We start from the raw sequence: 19,186 nt of genomic DNA, 5'->3' as shown, positions 1-19,186 counted from the left end.
GTCTCATGAATAAATAAATAAAATCTAAAAAAAAAAAAAAAAACATAAAAAACAGGTATGGATAATTTTATCCTCAAAATATTTTTGATCATTTCTTAAAATGTAAGTTGTATTTAGAGTATTCATCTCAAAGTAGTCTGTTAAACATCAGTAATCCTGCCTCGGTCCATGAGACCGAGTTACATGAGCTTTATACAATATATGAAACCTGACCCAGATAGATACAACACAAAAAGCAGGAAACCAAAGGCACAGAACTCCCAGCACATGGTAGTAGCACAGCTTTTAATTCCCAAAGCAAGATTCTGAGTAAGTGGATTAAAACACAAAAGCCACCCTTTATTGAGTACTTATTATGTGCCCGTCCCATTGTATATTTAATCTTAACTGAAGCTTAGAGAATATATATAAAATCACATGGTTTGAGGGTGCCAGAAACAGAATTCCAACTCCTGTCTGCCTGACTCCAAGGTTCCATCGTAATTTTTCTCATGTTTGGTGCTTGGGAATACAGGTATTTCCAGGACAGATGAGGACTGGGGCTTTCTCTAGAACTCTCAACCCTAGATGCATGGGGCTACTGTTGAGAGGTAAAACCCACTCGGGAGCCCTTCAGAGAGGTGAAAGTTGACAGGTGCTGAGGGAAGAAGACTTGAAGAGGTACTACACCAACAAAAGACATACTCAGCAGTGCACAGAACATAGCTATTTCTTTACTATGAGTTTTAATTGCCTTTTGATGATTTTTAAAGTGAGGTTAGAGTTCAACACCTATAACATGCCTAACTCTGCTAGAAAAGAGAAAAGTGGCTGAGGGTTTCTCAAAGCATGTAATTTCTCTGTATCTTGCTCTTTATACAGTTTTTTGTGTGTGGGGGGGGAGGGCTAGAGTGAGTGGTGACGGAGAGGGAGTGAGAGGATCTTAAGCAGTCTCCAGCTCAGTGCGGAGCCCAATGCAACACGGGGTTCAATCTCATGGCCCTGAAATCAGACCTGAGTAGAACCTAAAAAGTCAGTGACTTAACCAGTGAGCCACCCAGGCGCCCGACCTTCATCCAATAGTCTTACCAAGCTCTCTCTTTTCTGTGTTTTCACAGATGATGTATTTTAAGTAATAAATTTCTCTTTTAATTAGTTTTGTCATAATTCCATTTAGCAAGATCCAGAGCCTCAATCGTTCATTTCATTAGCCACGCTCAACAGATTTTTGGTCATAACTAAAAATCATTTGCCTAACTGCGTAAGAATCACTTTGGTCTCCTCCACTATCATCCGGGTGCCCCATTTTGGAGGTACTCAAATTGGCAGCTTATCTCGGACGATTATCTTGGAGTGCCCTCATTCTGATTTCAAAGCTAGTTGAGAATCAAGAGTTTTTGCAGAAGAAATCCTGGGAAATGGGACATCTCTGAGATAACTCTTGGCTTGAGGATATCAGAATCAAAATCACAGGGATCCCTGGGTGGCGCAGCGGTTTGGCGCCTGCCTTTGGCCCAGGGCGTGATCCTGGAGACTCGGGATCGAATCCCACGTCGGGCTCCTGGTGCATGGGGCCTGCTTCTCCCTCTGCCTGTGTCTCTGCCTCTCTCTCTCTCTCTCTCTATGTGACTATCATAAATAAATAAAATTTAAAAAAAAAAAAAAAAAAGAATCAAAATCACAGACCCATAAGGACAAGGAACCAAGGCACTGCCCACCAGGTATGACCCCGACAACAGCAGCTCGACCCTGTTCTTTGTGCATCCACCACCACACATTGGGGGGAGGCGGTTGTATGGGTCTGGATAAATTCTAACCTGCTTTTGTCTACCTGTCCCCTTGCCCCTTGCATTTTCCTTGTCTGCTTTCCCTTCCCTAAGATTTTCCCTCTTCAGCCCCTGCAGGGCTGCCTTCTGGCCCAGCCCTCATTCCTCTCTCTGCTCCTGCCTCAATCTCCTCATGCCCTGACACTCAGACTCACTGCTACTGATTGAATATGTGACACTTGAGCAGATTAGTTCAAGTAATGCCCTTCCACAGTTCTCCAACTTACTCAAAATGTTTACACGGCTGATTTCTAAACTGAGAAAATGCCGGGTTTTATTTCCATAGGTAATGCTTTGGAGAGCTCAGATTGAGCAAATAACCCAAAATCTCAAGACAGGTTTTTTTAAATACATTTTTTTCTCTTTAGATTTGCAAATAACTTCACCTTACAGACAAAAACAAAACAAAAAACAAAACAAAACACCAAACGTACAAAAGAACACAGGAAGGCGAGCCCAAAAAAGAAATCGAATTAGCTGTGAACATTTCACAAAGGGATGCTCTACACCAAGGTTAGGTTGCTTCCATCCGTGCCCCACCGTGGGCCTTTCCCCCGCCCCATCTCCACCTCAGCCCCGTATCACGGATGGAATATGTGAAAACCCCGGTTTAAAAACGTTCTGTGCACCAAAATGCGGGTGCCTCTTGCACCAGACTGGGACCTGGAGGTACAGTGCAGCATCTGCCTCTAGATGGTGCTACTTCCCTACCGTGATGAGCCGACCACGCGCCACATGGGATAGACAGCATTGTCACACTCACATTTGTTTTCCTTCCTTTATGTTACTTGAATGCTTAATGAACATAAATTGTCTGGTTTACATCTCTTACTTCTCTAGGAGACAGTCCCCTAAAGGCTGGATACATAAAAGGTAGATCGAAGGGTATACAACTCACCTGAATCCCAAGGTCTGGCGTTCTAAGATTCCCGTATTTTTCAGCCCAGCATTTAGCTCATGCCCTGAAGGATATCCCCTCTTGAACTTTCCACCAGACTGTGCAACCTTCCTGAAGTCACAGCTGTGTCTTACTCATTCTCCACAATCCCTTGACAGTCCATGCTCACCGAATATCTATTGGTTGCATCATATTGGTTGAGCAGAGTCCTCTAAAATATCCTGAGATCTATGCACAGGTCCTGGGGTGTCTGGATAGAACATATTCCAAGCACAAATGGAGAACTATGCAAAGAATTAAGTAATCCTCCTTGGATTCAAAGAGCCTAGATCCAATCGCAAGTTCAGTTGGCTTCAACGTGGACATTTAGGCAGAGAATGTATCAGCCTTAGGCAGAGACTAGAGCCATGATAGCACGCATGGACTTTATAGTGTGTGGCTTCTCAAGTCACCATAGGCAGTGGCTGAGGGACAGAACTACAGCTCACGTCTGTCTGGCAGTGGCATCAAGGGAGTTTACCTGTAACCTTCATTATTCTATGGCATCACCTTTAAAGTCAGAGACATGTCCCAACACTTTTTGTGTCCCTTAAAGATAAGGAAAGAAAGGTGGTTTCTGATCTTTTGCAATTACAAGCAACTACAAAACAATGTTACAAGCAATGCTACCAAAAAAAAAAAAAATCGTTAAAAATCATTTTACCACCTTTCTTGGCTCTATTTATATTTAGAATCTTCTACAGTCAACTCTTAGGGTAGTGAATGCCATAAATGGACAATATCACCGAATAATATTGTGTTTCCTTTTATTTATCCAAAATTGAATCAAGATTGCAGGAGTACCTCTAGGTTAAGATTTTCTTCGGTTTGATGACTGAGTACTCATTGACCTATGATTTTATCTTTTTATTCATTTTATTTTATTTTATTTTTTTAATTTATTTATGATAGTCACAGAGAGAGAGAGAGAGGCAGAGACATAGGCAGAGGGAGAAGCAGGCTCCATGCAGGGAGCCTGATGTGGGATTCGATCCCAGGGTCTCCAGGATCGCGCCCTGGGCCAAAGGCAGGCGCCAAACCGCTGCGCCACCCAGGGATCCCTCATTTTATTTTTAAACAAGTAATCTGTTCATATGGTTCAACATTCAAAAAATAAAGAAGATGTGCTATGGTTATTTCCCTCCCATCTCAGATCCCCTTCTAATAATCAACTAATATCATGAAATTCTTGTAATCCTTCTAGATATAGTATATGTAGTCACAAGCAAATACCTGTATAATATTAACTCCTTTGTTTACATAAATACTAGCATAGTATACATAGTATTCTTTGCCTTGCTTTTTCATTACAGTATATTTTGGCAATAATTTCCTATGAGCAATAAAGAATCTCCTTATTTTTGTGTGTGACTGCATAATATTCTACTCTATAAATACAGGTACCATAATTTACCTAACCATTTCCCTATTAGGTTAGGAGGTTCTGATCTTTTGCAATTACAAAAAAATGTTACAATGAATAGCACCAAAAGCCATTTCACATATGGTCAAGCCTATTTATAGATAATTTCTAAAAGTGGAATTTTAGGTAAAAGGGTATGCATTTATAACTTTGATAGATATTGGAGGCTAGATTGCCTTCTTTAGAAGTCCTATCCATTACATTTCCTCTGGCAGTGTAGGAGAATCCTTGTTTTCTCCCCTCTTTACCTTCCCTGTTTGTCTTCAAACATTTTTTTTTTAAGATTTATTTGAGAGAGAGAGAATGTGTGTGTGTGTGTGTGTGTGTGTGTGTGTGTGTGTGTGAGGCAGAAGAGGGGCGGAGGGAGAGAATCCTCAAACAGGCTCCCCACTGAGCAGAGCCCAAAGCTGGGAAATCCCAGGACCCTGGGATCATGGCCTGAGCCAAAAATCACGAGTCAGGCGCTTAATGAACTGAGCCACTCAGGTGCCCCATCATACATTTTTATATTTGCAAATCTGTAGAATAAAAAAATGGTGTCGTACATATATTTGCATTTCTCTTCATGTAAGTGGGATTGAGCATCTTTTCATGTATTTAAGAGCCAGTTTTCTTTCCTGTACTTTTCTCTTCCATAATTCTTTGCCCACTTGATCATCTTTTTCTAGTTAATTTGTAGAAGCTCTTTCTAACAGGCACGTAAGCCTTTTGTTTGTAATAGGAATTTAAATATTTTCTCGCACTTTGTCTTTTGACTTTATGATGGCTTTTCCTGTGAAGAAAAACATATTTTCTTTTTATATAATTGAGTTTATCTATCTTTTATGGGTTTGATGGGGGGGACACAGGGCTAGCTGAGGGCAAGGCAGGAGCTTGGGTCAGCACATTGACAAGTCCTTGAAACAGACAAAGGGACTTTCCTCTACAGACTCAATTCCCTCAATGTTCATACTTTGCTAAGGTCAAAAGGCAATCTTAGCTCAACCCCCAAGAGCCTGTAAGTGTACTTTAACATATTAAAATTCCTTTAGAAATTTCCCTTTAGAGATAAACCCGCAAGATACGTGTTGGCAATCATCCTCCAAGAACATGGCCCACCGATATACATCTGAAGGGTCTCATGACTCAGGTTTTATTAGACGGTAATAAGTGACTTTTTCCCAACAACATCTAGCCCCCTCAAGGTCCTGGAAACCTTGCTTCCAAAATTCCTTAGAAAGTACGCTATCCCCAAACCCCTCCCAACTCCCAGGTATATAATCAGCCACGCCTCACAGGCCCTCATGCAGCAATCCCGCATAGCTTCTAATTGACTAGCTTGCTTGCCTTTCTCAGGACTTATGGGTATTTTTCTGAAGAGATACAGCTAAAACTACCCAGAATATTTCACACGGTCTCATTCACTCAAATATCTACATACCAGGGGCTACTTAGAGTATGTCATATACAATCCTTATCTTTCAGAAGCTAAACTCTAGGGAACTGATACCACAAACAGTCTGCAATTCTATAGGAAGCAAGCTAGAATAGAGAAAGGAACAAAGTCAGGTAGAAAATCAAATGGGGAACAATTACCTCTGCAAGAGTAAATGTTAGGAAAAGCTGCAAGAATATAACCTTGTCATCAGTCTTGCAGGCTACATAAGAGTTTGCCAGATAGACAGGAGTAGAGGGGGAACGCCAGGCAGAGGGAACAGCATGATATCAGAAATCACACAATTAGCATTCCAGAATCTTGTTCATTCTCGGTATTAAGTCAAGTTAATTAACTGATATCATTGTACCACTAAGTGATTGGGTACTAGCTTCCAAATTTTCTTGGTTCTCAGATAAAAAGCAAAAGATTTCCTTAACTTATATGTAATTCCCAGTGTTGATTCTAGCCAGAGGGAAAACATCTGCTGCTGAGACAAAGCCACTTATGAATGACATGGTACAGCTGTTGGGTCAAGAAGTATATATGCAAGGCACATGCTGCTTGATGATGACCCTGGAGTGCTGTGCTGAGTACGACATGTTGGGTGCCAGCAGGAAGGCAGACCATGATAATTAGTGATGTCTGCAGGGCTTTTAAAGGGGTAGAATGACAACATGATTATGTTGAACATAACCTCAATTATGTTCAATACCTGAGTTATTTGGCCCTGACCTTTATCTATAGCCTCATCCTCAAGTAAAAGTAGGACGGTCTCATAGCACAACTCCAGGGGTTCCCCTTCATGCCACATAGCCATGTTCTAAGGGGAGCCATTCATAGGGAATCTGTGTAAATGGTGCCCCTTAATGCTGCACAACATAATATTGATTAATGTTCTGTTTAACTTACCATGCCAACCACATAAAACTCATACCTGCGTTTCTCTGAAGGTCTGCTCCACTCTTCATTTTATTACCAAACAGATTCTTCTCCTTTACCAGTGACATGACAAAACATGTCCATCAGAAACCCTCTAAGTTTTCCATCTTGAAGTTCAGACACCCAGACAAAAACTGACTTCTCTTTTTCACGCTCCACTTCCAAAGTCCCAGAGAAGGATTCTGATTGGCCTAGCTTGAGCCAAGAACCAACCTCTGGACCAATCAACTGTGAGGAGTAGGGTAGACCACATTTTACTAATATGGAAACTTTCATTCTAACTCAAGTTCTTAGAAACCGGGGATTCTTTTTTTCACAAACTAATAAATATCTATTTCATGCATAGGTTCTTCTACGGCAGAGCCCATAGATTATTTATCTTTGGTTAATTTATAAAACTTGCATGTAATTGGGTCCCTCAGATATTTCATTGAAGAATGTGGCACCTTTTGTTGAATGATGATTGGATGAATTAATGAATCAATGATTATAGGTATTATTGTCTCCATTTTAATGAGGCTAGCTCAGAGAATTACTTTGCCTGGAGAAATATAAACACTATAGTGATCAACTGGAATTTAGGTGTCTGGTTATAAATAAGACTTTTTCCACTACATGAAGGTCTACAAGTGGAGTCTTACAAGAGATGTAGATGCCTTGCATAATAAAACAAGCTTTTCCTTTGGAACAAACAGACCCAACAAGCTCTTTGTCAAGTTGCCTTAAAGTGGTCTTTGTCAAGTTGCCTTAACCTTCCTGAGCCTGTATATTCATCTGTAGAGTGGAAACAACGTCATCTACATGAAATTGTTATGGGGCATATATCCATAGAAAATATCAAATGTCTGGCATATTAGATTTTCAAGAAATATTATTTCTATTTCCTTTTTGTATTAATTGTCTTCATTGGAGTTGTTTCTCAATTTTCCAGCCATCTCCTATGTCTGCATGTCATCCTATTTGACTCTACCATTGTTTTTGTTTCTGTTTTTTAGCAGGTAGACTCTGAGAAACCAAGCATTATGTCTATATAACTTACTCCTTTTAAAGCATACTCAGAAAAAAAAATAAAAATAAAAAAAATAAAGCATACTCAGAGGGCTGACTGTGCTTGGGAATTGCAAACACAGCCCTTGATGGGAATAGTTCTTAAATTACCGAAACGGACTTCAATGGGTGTCAGACACCTTCCATTCCATCTCTACACAGCCAGATTTTTTCCAGTCAAAGATTTGAAAATCAAAATCATATATTTCTCTACTCCTTAGAAGGCTTCAAATGCTTCCCATGGCTTTTAGTATAAAATCCAAACTCCCTAGCATGGCCACAAAACTCTGTGTGGATTGGCCCATCTCCTCAGTCTCTGAGCCTTAGACACCGGGGCCTCTCCAGTGCCTCCACCATGCTCCCTCAGCACCAGCACAGGGCCTTTGTACACACTGCTTCCTCTGCCCGGATGCTCTTCCCCTCTCCTTCCCAGTCACCTAATTCCTCATTCAGTGTACGTCCTCGGGAAAATCGTTCCAAAATCATTCCAAATCTTCTCTGATCTAAACGAGGTCCCCTTCATAGCCAAGAGTAGCTAGAATCCTTTCCCTGTGTAACACTTGGCACTCTGGTAATTTACATTTATTTATATGATTATTAGTTATCTGTATCACGACTAAATGATCTGCTCCATGAAAACAGGCACTGTGTCTGTTTTGGCTCACCAAAGGTCTCCCACGTATTGCTTTGGGCTGTACAACAAACTACTCTAAAACATAGTAGCTTCAAACAACGAGAATCATTTATGACCTCTCACAGTTCCTGTGGGTCAGGAATTTGGTGGCGGTTTACCGAGTATCTTTTGCTTTGAGTCTTTCATGAGGCTGTAGTCAGAGGTCAGTGGAGGCTACAGTCATCTGCAGGCTTATGTGAGGCTGGAGATCTGCTTCCAAAGTGGCTCCCTCACAGGGCTAGAAGTTTCTGCTGGCTCTTGGGAAGAAGCCTCAGTTTCCCACATGGGCCTCTCCATAGGGTTTCTTGAGTGTCCCCACGACATGGCAGCTGGCTTCTACCAGAGAAAACTCTCCAAGTCTGCAATTTTATGGCTTAACTATGGAAGTCACAGACGTCACCTGTGCAGTATTCTGTTGGTCACACAGGTCAGCTCTGATTCATTGTAGGAGTACACAAAGACATGAATACCAGCAGATGGATGACCGGAAGCCTTCTAGGAGACTGGCTACCACAAACACCTCTGTTTAACTCTTATATTTTCAGACACTTGATGTATGTAGAACATTTGTATAAAGACGGCAGCTTCGTTCCTGAAGCTTCTCTACTTCTCCTAAAATTATATTTGGTTTCCAAATTCAGAAATTCTTGTAAAAGTCTCAAAAAGTGACCTTCTCATAGGAGTTAATTAACAAGTGACTGTTCCCCAAAGCCTCTGCCCCAAGTGACTAGAAGATCACATTCTTTTTCCTCCTCTATCACTTACCTACTGCTTCATAACAAATTACCATAAAACTCAGAGGCTAAAAACAACCACATTTATCATCTCACAGTTGCTATGGGTCAAGAATTTGTGCACAACTTAGCCAGATACCCTCTGGCCCAGGGTACCTTTCAGGGCTATGATCAAGGTGTGAGGCAGGAGCCACACTCATCTCAAGGTTCACCTAAGGCTGAATCACTTTTTGATTAGACTAAGGGCCTCAGTTTCTCACTGGCTGTTGCCCAGAGACTGCCCCCTTGGCCACAGGGGCCTCTCACAACATGGTAGCTGATTCATCAAAGAGAGTGAGGGAGAGGAAGTGAAAGAATGCTAGTAAAATGGAAATCACAGCCTTTTGTTACCTAATCTTGAAAGTAACATCCTATCACTTTTGAAGTAACATCCCTATCTCTCTCTCTCTTTTTTTTTTAAGTGTTTCTGGTTTATTTTATTTTTAACCTTTTTATTTTTCCTTTTATTTTAGTTCTTTTTCTCTTTAATAAAGATTCTATTTATTTACTTGAGAGAGAGAGAGAAAGCACAGAGGGAGAAGAAGAAGCAGGCTCCCTGCTCAGCAGGGACTTGATCCCAGAACCCTGGGATCAGGATCTGAGCCAAAGGCAGATACTCAACCACTGAGCCACCCGGGTGCCCCTAATTTTCTTTCTTATTTCATTTGCTGTATTCTCATCGTTAGAAGAAAAGCAGTAGGGCCAGTCCACATTCAAGGAGAGGGGATTACACAGGGTGTGAATACTAGGAAGTTTGGCTTATTGAGGGCCAATGGCTGCCTATCACCCCTACTGACCTCCTTGAGTTAGCAGAGACTTCTGCTTTGCATTCCACCCTGGTTTTACTATTTCCCTCCCTTTTGGGACCCACTCTATAGATAGCCTGACCTAGAGTTTCCGGAAGCACTCATGGGAAAAATTCTCTATATTCCCATCAATTTCAAGAATTCTTCTCTTTAAAAACAAAACAAAAAACAAAAAACAAAAAACAAAAAACACTATGTTTTTCTGATTTCAAAGATAATACAAGCTTGGAACACCTGGCTGGCTTAGTCGGTGGAGGAGAGCATGCAACTCTTAATCATGGGGTTATGAGTTTGAGCCCCATATGTGGTGTGGAGTTTACTTAAAATAAAAAATATATACATTAAAAATTTTTTAAAGTATTACAAGCTCATTGTAAGATTCCAACAATATCAAAATATAGAACTATAAATAAAATTTCCCTAGCTTTCTTCCCACATCCCAGAGATAACTTATCAATGTTAATACCACGCTATACACTTTTATCCCTTTTTCCAATATGTATGCTGATATCACATTCTTATTAATTTATCAGAAACATATCAAACTCTTCTTGAGAAAAAAACTCTTCTTGAGGTTTTTGTTTTGCTTTGTGTTGTTTTACTTAACAGGGTAGCTTGGCCATCTTTTCATATCAGCACATATGGATCTATAGCATTCGATTCCTATACACACATGGCATAATCTATTTAATCATTCCCTTATTGGTGGTCACGTAAATTTTTAAAAAAATTCTTACCTGGTATAAATATTGCTGCAGTGTGCATATATATGTGTATGGGAAGGAGTATATTTGCACATTTGCATATTTCAACAGAACGAGTTTCTAAGAAGCAGAATGCTAAATCAAAGCGTGTTACAAGTGTATTACAAAATGTTGTTCAGAAAGGTTGTCCCAATTTCAACTTCTCCAAAATTGATGGTATTTGTCAGAGTAAAGTCCCTGGAGGAACTGGTCTATAGCCTTTTGAGGGGATCCAAGACCTTGTTAATTATGGGAATAGCTAAAAAACAGTAGAGGAAAAAAAGCTCCTCTGTCAAAGGCCAAGGCTGCAATAAAAGAAACCTCAGATTAATTCTCAGCTGATTCTGATTCTGATTCCACTTTGTGTCTCTGTGCTAGTACTTGACCAAGAAATAAGGCTGTGTGGGCCTCACCCATGTAGCTGAGCCCACATCACATGAAGGGTGACCCTGAGATGCCCCCACAATGTCTGGAGCAGACATTCATGTGACTGATACGCCTACCCATACTCCCATCCGAGACTTGGCTGAGGACAACTGCTGATGGAGGGGACCCTGCTGGACCTCTGGGTTGGGAAGGTTCCTTGATAGAGCCTATCTGACCTGGGAGCAATCTGAACTGGGGTGGGAGGAACTGAGGGATTCAAAAGCCAGAAACATCCATAAACAGCTGGCCCCCAAAGTCAGACCATTTCGTGTGCAAATCCAGGCTCTATTTGTCCTAGCTAGAAGACTGAACTCGTGGGATGCCTGGGTGGCTCAGTGGTTGAACATCTGCCTTTGGCTCAGGATGTGATCCCAGGGTCCTGGGATGGAGTCTCGCATCAGGCTCCCCACAGGGAACCTGCTTCTCCCCCTGCCTGTGTCTCTGCCTCTCTCTATGTGTCTCTCATGAATAAATGAATAAAATCTTTTAAAAAATAAAGATTTAAAAAAGACTGCACTCATGATCTCCCATGAAAAGGTAGCTCTCTAGTGGCAATGACATGAGTATATAACACAGGTAATGATTCACTGAGCTATACACTTAATCTGTGTGTATTTTACTTTTTAAAAAAAAAGATTTTATTTATTTATTCATAAAAGACAGAGAGAGAGAGAGAGGGGAAGAGACATAGGCAGAGGGAGAAGCAGGCTCCCTGCAAGGAGCCTGATGTGGGACTCAATCTCTGATCCTGGGATCACGCACTGAGCCAAAGACAGATGCTCAACCGCTGAGCGACCCAGGTGTCCCTGTGTGCATTTTACCACATGTAAATTATACTTCAAAAGAGAGAAGGGAAGGAGGGAGGGATCATAAAAGAGAAAAAAAAGGGAAAGGAAAGGGCAGAGGTGACAAGTCTCACAGTGCATCCCATCCCTGCCCAAGCACACCTCTTCCCAGGATGCTGAGAGAACAAAGGACCTGCGGACATCCTGCCCTGGGTTCCAGCCTGTACCAAGTGAGCTGCTAGTGTTGGCCCCAAGCCCTTTGTTCAACAATGGTGCATCCATTGTTAACAGTCAATAGTACAAGAGATGGAGTAACAGAGAAAGAGCGTCTGCATAATAACAACATGTGGTGATGTAATATTGTGAAGTATTATTGGATGATTCCTCTCCTCACCCTCCCTTTCATTTAGTGACCTTTCCCCCATTTCTGTGGAGAAACAAGATCCTGCCATTGATCCCATAGGAGGCTTATCACGGTGGAACCAGAGAAGAGAGCACAGATTGTTGGCTTTTAAATTCAAAAAGAGTCCTCCTATACAACACTGAAATGTAAATGGAGGGATGGAGAATGTTAGACAAGCCAGTCTCCTGCACCCTCCAACCCCCTTCTTCCAACCACCCTCTTCCCTGCTGCCTCCTCCCTACTCCTGAGAAGATAAACAAGGGAGAGAGCCAGGCTGGATGGGGACTCATGGGAGAGGCATTGAAGCCACGGTCTTTCAGAAATAGTTAGCTTCAAAGGGAGAAAACAACAGTCCCCCCCACCCCCCAGAAAACTTTGGGAATTTCAGAGTAAGGGAACATGAGTGGGTTTAAATCTGAAGTGTCTGAGTATGCTTGGAACTGAGTAAGACTGTTTTCTGCCACCAGAAGAAAAAGAGAACTAAAAATAAAGAGTTGGAAAGAAAATGGAGACTTTTTTTTTTTTTTTTTTTTTGCATATCTGTATTAGTGGGAAAATGCACATTTGCCACAAAAGCACAATTCTCTGGAGTGGATGTTTTTGCTTGTGTTCTGCATCACTCTTATCACAAAGATACATTTTCCAAGCCTAGAAATCACATATGTGACCTAACTGGGATAGCCAAGAAAAAGAGAAAGAGAGAGAGAGAGAAAGTTATGGCTCAGCTCTTGTCATCTGGAGATTTTCATCCAGAGTGTCAGCTCAGACACTGAAATGGGAAAATAGGAGGTACGAGATTTCCCCTCTACCTTTGCCAAGAAAGAAAACTGTTTCCCAGGCCCCTGTGCCCAAGCCTGCCCTAATTTGTTTCCCAAATTAGGAAAAGAAAACCACATGATGAAGCTCATTTCACAGCCATTTGTACTTCCTCACCCCTGAATGTGACTCAGCAGATACCCAGGGGCTGGGTGAGGGAGAGGAGGTCCGGTTTGTTTTAACCACTGCCACCTGATGGCCTGCTACAGGCAAGCAAAAAAGAGATGCAATGAACAAAGGCTTCCTGGGGCCTGGATCCACTCCCCAGATGCCTGGACCACTTCTCTCCCTCCCCTCTCCACTTGCAGCCTAACTCTGGCCTCTCTCAGAAGGGGAAAGAAATGCCCCTCTTGTTCGTGCCAGGCATGCATGGTTAAGTTCTATGAGCTGAACCCTGGGATCGGTTGGCTAAAGGTAACAGGTGGGTTGGTTTTTTTTTTTTTTTTTTAAGTTCCCAGAGATCAAATGAATCTAAGATGCTATGGTTTTAGCTCTCCTACTGGGCGCTTGGTGAACGGAAGCATGGAGTAATCAGCTGAAGTGCAGAAACCCCAACTTGGGTGCTTAAATGGTTGGGAAATAGTTTCTAAAGCAAGAGCAATAATGATAACCAATCAAATTCTGGCTCCAGATTTAGCAAACTGGGCCCAGAAGAGTGGTTTAAGGTCTTGACAGGTGTTGTAGTTTCACACATGGTAAGAAGCTCTGAAAGTCCTATCGAAAGCCAGGTGGCTGAAAGACAGCCAAAAAAGAAAAAGGAATCCCTTGGGTTCACCGAAGATGGTGCATTGGAACAGCCAATCTGCTGGAACACTTTAATGTGGGAGGAAGGCAGAATTAATTTGAATATATATGTTCAAAGTCCTAAGAATTTAAGCATAAGTCCTTTTCATCTTCTAGAAATGGTGTCTGGCCCACACAACGTGGAGCTTATTTTCCTATGCCTGGTGTTGGTCCTGACCGTCTTACCCCAGCTCTTCATACTATCTCCAACTGCATGTGTTTTTAGGGCAAGGATCTTGACCTAGTCTTTGTTTGTGGGGGGGGGGTCGAGGGGCCCCAGAGTATGCAGACTGGGGGCTTTGTAATTATGTGAGGACAACTTAATTAAGCTTGACATCAACCCTGGGTTTCAGTTCTCCTTTTCCTTTTCTCAGGTAAGACAGCTAGTATGAAGACTGGTAAGAAAATGATTTTTTTTTTAAAGATTTTACTTATCTATTCACGAGAGACACAGAGAGAGGCAGAGACACAGGCAGAGGGAGAAGCAGACTCCCCGTGGGAAGCCCGATGTGGGACTCGATCCCAGGACCCCGGGGAACACGACCTGAGCCGAAGACAGATGCTCAACCGCTGAGCCACTCAGGTGCCCCAGAAAATGATCATAACGTAGAAGACAGTGAGTTCTGAGATACAGCATTGTGACTTTTTCCTGAACAAAATGAAAAGGAACTGCTGGACCCTGAAATGCTAAATTTAAACTATGGATATTTGACAATATCAAATGACAATAGCAGAGAGCCAATTTGTTTTAATCATTTTCCTAGAATTGAGCAGAAAGCATCTGATTTTTAAAGCTACTTCATGGTCAACGAAACACATTTGTTATTCCTCAGAACTCTGCCTTGGGGGGCATGAGGGGAGCCCTCTGCAAAATGACACTTCCTGTCTGTAGACTGTTGGGTGCCCTGCCTCAGGCCCGGTCAGCAGGGCCCTGCTGTGTTTCTGGGTCTTCCGGCTGGCACCTAGGTTGCCAGAGAGATCCCAGAAGCAGAATCCAGAGTGAGCGGTTGTCGGAGGATTCTCTGCTCAAAGCTGGAAAACAGCTCCTTGGGAGCATCCAGAGACAACACAGGTTTTTCCAGAATTAAAATGAAAGCCCTGGGGAGCGAAGGTTCATCTGCTTCTTCCCAGGCAGAGAAAATCTGGTTGTTCAAGAGCTTGTTCTCCACGTGACGGTGGCAGATGACCTCACTGTCCTTTATTTGTAGTCTCTCAAGTGAGCTCTGGAAAGCTAGAGGTCACCAAGTCCTGACCCCACCAAGCAGGGGCCATTGGCTCCCTTGCCTGCCTTTCTATCAAGATGCCCCAGCCAGAGCCATAGGAGATTTCTGGGACTACTTGGGTGGCCCCGGAGGACCCAAGAAGTTACCTGGGCCCAGGGCCAAGACGAAGGGGATGGACACACTGCAGCCCCAGCTCCCTTCAGCTGAAATGTGCTCGGAGCTGAGCTCCTTGGGAGACTCTAGCACCACTGCTGACAAAAGAACAACATGGGATGTGACGCCAGGGGTTCCAAATGCCAAAAATCTCAGATTTTTTTTTTTTTTTTTTAAGTTCTGGCTGGTTTTGTCTTCATTTTGACATTTATTTACTTTTCTAGAAACTTCTAAGGTCACAGCGTTGAGGAAACATTTCCAGTTTGAGCTATTTAAGCTTTTAATGAGTTAGGAGGGCTAGCCTTGCTGCAGAATGCCCCGGCCCACCCTTGAGCCAATGGCAGCCCCCACCCCTGGGACCCCTGGGACTCCCAGCCACCTCTGCCCGCACCCCCTGCTGAGGTCCCCCCTAACTCCCTTCTGCCCTCAGTCCCCTCCGGCCCATCTGTTTCCGACACAGCTTGCTTTGCCCATAATCAGTGTCATACCAGGGAGACTCAATTTTTGATGGACTGACAGATCCAAGACCAGTGACTTGAAAGAAGGAAATGACAGCTTTTTACAGGCATGTCAGCTAAGGGCTTGCGTCCTTCGGATCACAGGCCAGGATTTTAGGAGACTTCTAAAGGTCAAATCATTTCCTGCCTCAAAGAGGAGAGCACCATTCCTAAATCCAAAGGTCCTTGTTATTGCTTTTTAATTTAAAAAGTTGGGCAGCCCCAGTGGCTCAGCGGTTTAGCGCCGCCTTCAGCCCAGGGCGTGATCCTGGAGACCCGGGATCGAGTCCCGCGTCGGGCTCCCTGCATGGAGCCTGCTTCTTCCTCTGCCTGTTGTCTCTGCCTCTCTCTCTTCTCTGTGTATCTCTCATGAAATAAATAAATAAAAATCATAAATAAATAAATAAATAAATAGATAGATAGATAGATAGATAGATAGATAAAAAGTTTACAGGGAAGAAAGAAAAAGTTTACAGGGGATCCTGGGTGCCTCAGTTGGCTGAGCGTCTGACTCTTGGTTTCAGCTCAGGTCATAAGCTCTGGGTTGTGGGATCAAGTCCCATGTGGGGAGCCCAGCAGGGTGGGGGTCTGCTTGAGTTTCTCTCCCTCTGCCCCTTCCCCCACTTGTCATGCACTCTCTCTAAAATAAATAAATAAATCTTTTAAAAAGTGGGGGAACACCTGGGTGGCTCAGTGGTTGAGCATCTATCTACCTTCAGCTCAGGTCATGATCCCAGGGTGCTGGGATCGAATTTCACATCTGGCTCCCCACAGGGAGCCTGCTTCTCCCTCCGCCTGTATCTCTGCCTCTCTCTTTCTCTCTGTGTCTCTCATGAATAAATAAATAAAATCTAAAACAAAAAAAAAAGTTTACAGCTGAAATATCTTTGACACACTTTGGATTCTGGGAAAGAAAAATATCTGCCAAAGTGTAACCAGAGTAGGTGAAATGCCTCTGAGGTGGGGATTTCCCTTTCCCTGTTCCTTATGGAGCATAAATTGGCTTTGGAATCAGACACTGGGTTTAATCTGAGTCATTTATGAGCTCTGTACCCTTGAACATGTCACTTAAGCTAAGACTCAGCTTCTTTTACTATCAGTGGGTTTTGTAAGTGAAATGATGCACATCGAGTGTGTAAAGCTTTCTTGGCACCCAAGGAGCTCCACAGAGAGGAAGTGATATTATTACAGTTAGTTGCCAGCCTCCTCCTATCCTCTCAAGGATCCCCAGCCTCTGCGACATAATCCTCCTCAGTGTGGACTGGATACATAATCATCCTCGGGGTGAGGCTTGCAAATATAGACTTGCGATCACCTTTGGAACGTCACATTGGCAAATAGGCCGTAATGCTGGGAAGGAGAGGTTGTCAGGGAAGGAGCTGGGCGGTCCTGCTACTTTTTGGATGAAGGTCTAGGAGCTCTATACTCCCAATTGGTCATTGGTTTCAGCCCTCTGTTCCCTAACCTTTTCTAAGATAAAGTGGGAGCCTGGGTGGACCCCCTGTCCTCCTCACTCATGTACCCTTCCAAGGGAGGACTTTTGCTGGTGTGTTGTAGTCATTACTTCTCTCCCTTCTACGTCCTTTGAGACATGGCCACCATTTAAACTTTGTGTCCAGAGCAGAGGAAGTGCATGTGGAAAATGTCTGGAAATCTTTTTTAAAAAATTATTATTATTTTTATTTATTCATTCATGAGAGGCTGAGATACAGGCAGAGGGAGGAGAGGCAGGCTCCATGCAAGGAGCCTAATTGTCTGGAAACCATTGCCTCACATCTCAACCCCTGGCAACCCCTTGAGAAGACCCGAGTCCCTGCTACCTGACACTGCCCCCTTCTCTGGGACCCTAGCCATTTCTCTGGCTTATTTGGTGTACTTTTTGAAATATGAGTAGGGGGTTAGCCTAATTTAGCTGCTCAGTCTTGCTCAGGAAGAAGGCTGCTAGAGTTTACCCAGAAAGGAGAAGAAAAGCGTTTCGTCAGTGGAAAGTTGTTACTACAAAGTGACCAAGGTTTCAGAAAGACTACTGAGCCCGCATGGGGTTGGAGACCAGTGCAAGGAAGACACAGAGGCGAGGGGGTGAGAGCTGCAGTCCAAGGACTCCCTTCCCCCCTGTGCCACCCCCACCTGTTGGAACATCACGCCCACTACATGTGGGGTTCCCCTTCCTCTTCAGAGCGCCTCCCCCTTTGTCCCCTCACCTCCCACTGTCTCCTCAGCTCCTCATGACCTGACTTCTGCCTCCCGTGTGCACTGCCCAGCTCTGCTGACGCCCTAACCCTGGCCTCCAGCCTCCATCACTCCTCAGCAGCATCCCACATTGCTCACATCCCTCCTCGAGGAGTTCCATCTCCTGATGTGGGAGATGCTCCTCTCTTGTCTCTCTGAATGCTTTCTTACCCACCTTCCTTGGCTTCACTTGCCTTAACTAGGAATTCCCTAAACTTCAGTTTTTTCTTTCTTTTTGTTTTAAGATTTTATTTATTTATTCATGAGAGACACAGATAGAAAGAGAGAGAGAGAGAGAGGCAGAGACACAAGGCAGAGGGAGAGTCAGGCTCCATGCAGGGACCCCAAGGTGGGACTCGATCCCGGGACCCCAGGATGATGCCCTGGGCCAAAGGCAGGCTCTCAGCCACTGAGCCACCCAGGTGCCCCAAGTCTTTGTTTTCTTAAGGTCATATCAGCCCATCTCAGACTTAGGCTCTGGAGGAACAATACTGTCAGAAGCAGCATTTGAGAGTTACTTGTATGAAGCCCTGGGAGTGCATGAGATTGCCACTCCATTTCCTCCACTTCCTGTGGCAGCCTCCTAGCCTCTCAGGCTCGAAACACCAGGGACTCCTTGATCTTTGATCCCTCCTCTCCTTTATCTCCATGTGCAAGACCCCATCATCTCTGGCATTGCCTCACACACTTCCTGTCTTCCTGCACCTGCCTCCGCATTATTATTTCTTGCCTGAAACATTGCAATAACTTCTTTTTTTTTTTTAATTTTTATTTATTTATGATAGTCACACAGAGAGAGAGAGAGAGAGGCAGAGACATAGGCAGAAGGAGAAGCAGGCTCCATGCACCGGGAGCCCGACGTGGGATTCGATCCCGGGTCTCCAGGATCGCGCCCTGGGCCAAAGGCAGGCGCCAAACCGCTGCGCCACCCAGGGATCCCGCAATAACTTCTTAATACACTTCCTTGCCCTGTTAGGAACCACTTCTCCAGTCTTCAAAACGCCTTATCTCCCCATCTTCCTTCCAGGATTCTAGCCCCCGTGGATAGGAATGGGAGGAGAGGGCACAAGAGGGTCTGGAAGGCCCAGGGCTGTAAGGAATAGAAGTGTCATTTATGGCTTATAAATGGAAAATCCAAAGAAGGAGAGAAGGAAATATGAAAAACTCTGTTTTGTGAAAAATCACAACAGATTCTAACGCAGGAAGTCTAGTGTTTTGTGTAAAGGGGCACTTCCATAGCAATAACCCTAGGCAGAGGGTCATGAATGTTATGGCTTTAATTGCATCTCAGTGTAACATACCATTCTG

The 19,186-nt window shown here is 43.5% G+C and overlaps 1 long non-coding RNA gene across 1 annotated transcript in view; it reads right to left on the bottom strand.

Annotated features, from left to right (window-relative positions):
* The window catches only part of LOC111096874, a 28,367-nt gene that overhangs the window by 404 nt on the left and 8,777 nt on the right, over positions 1-19,186 (bottom strand). The gene's annotated exons all lie outside the window — the stretch shown is intronic.

This window comes from Canis lupus, chromosome 7 (genome assembly GCF_011100685.1).
Source record: "Canis lupus familiaris isolate Mischka breed German Shepherd chromosome 7, alternate assembly UU_Cfam_GSD_1.0, whole genome shotgun sequence".
NCBI classification, from domain to species: Eukaryota; Metazoa; Chordata; class Mammalia; order Carnivora; family Canidae; genus Canis; species Canis lupus.
This window is presented reverse-complemented; position numbering and strand designations above follow the sequence as displayed.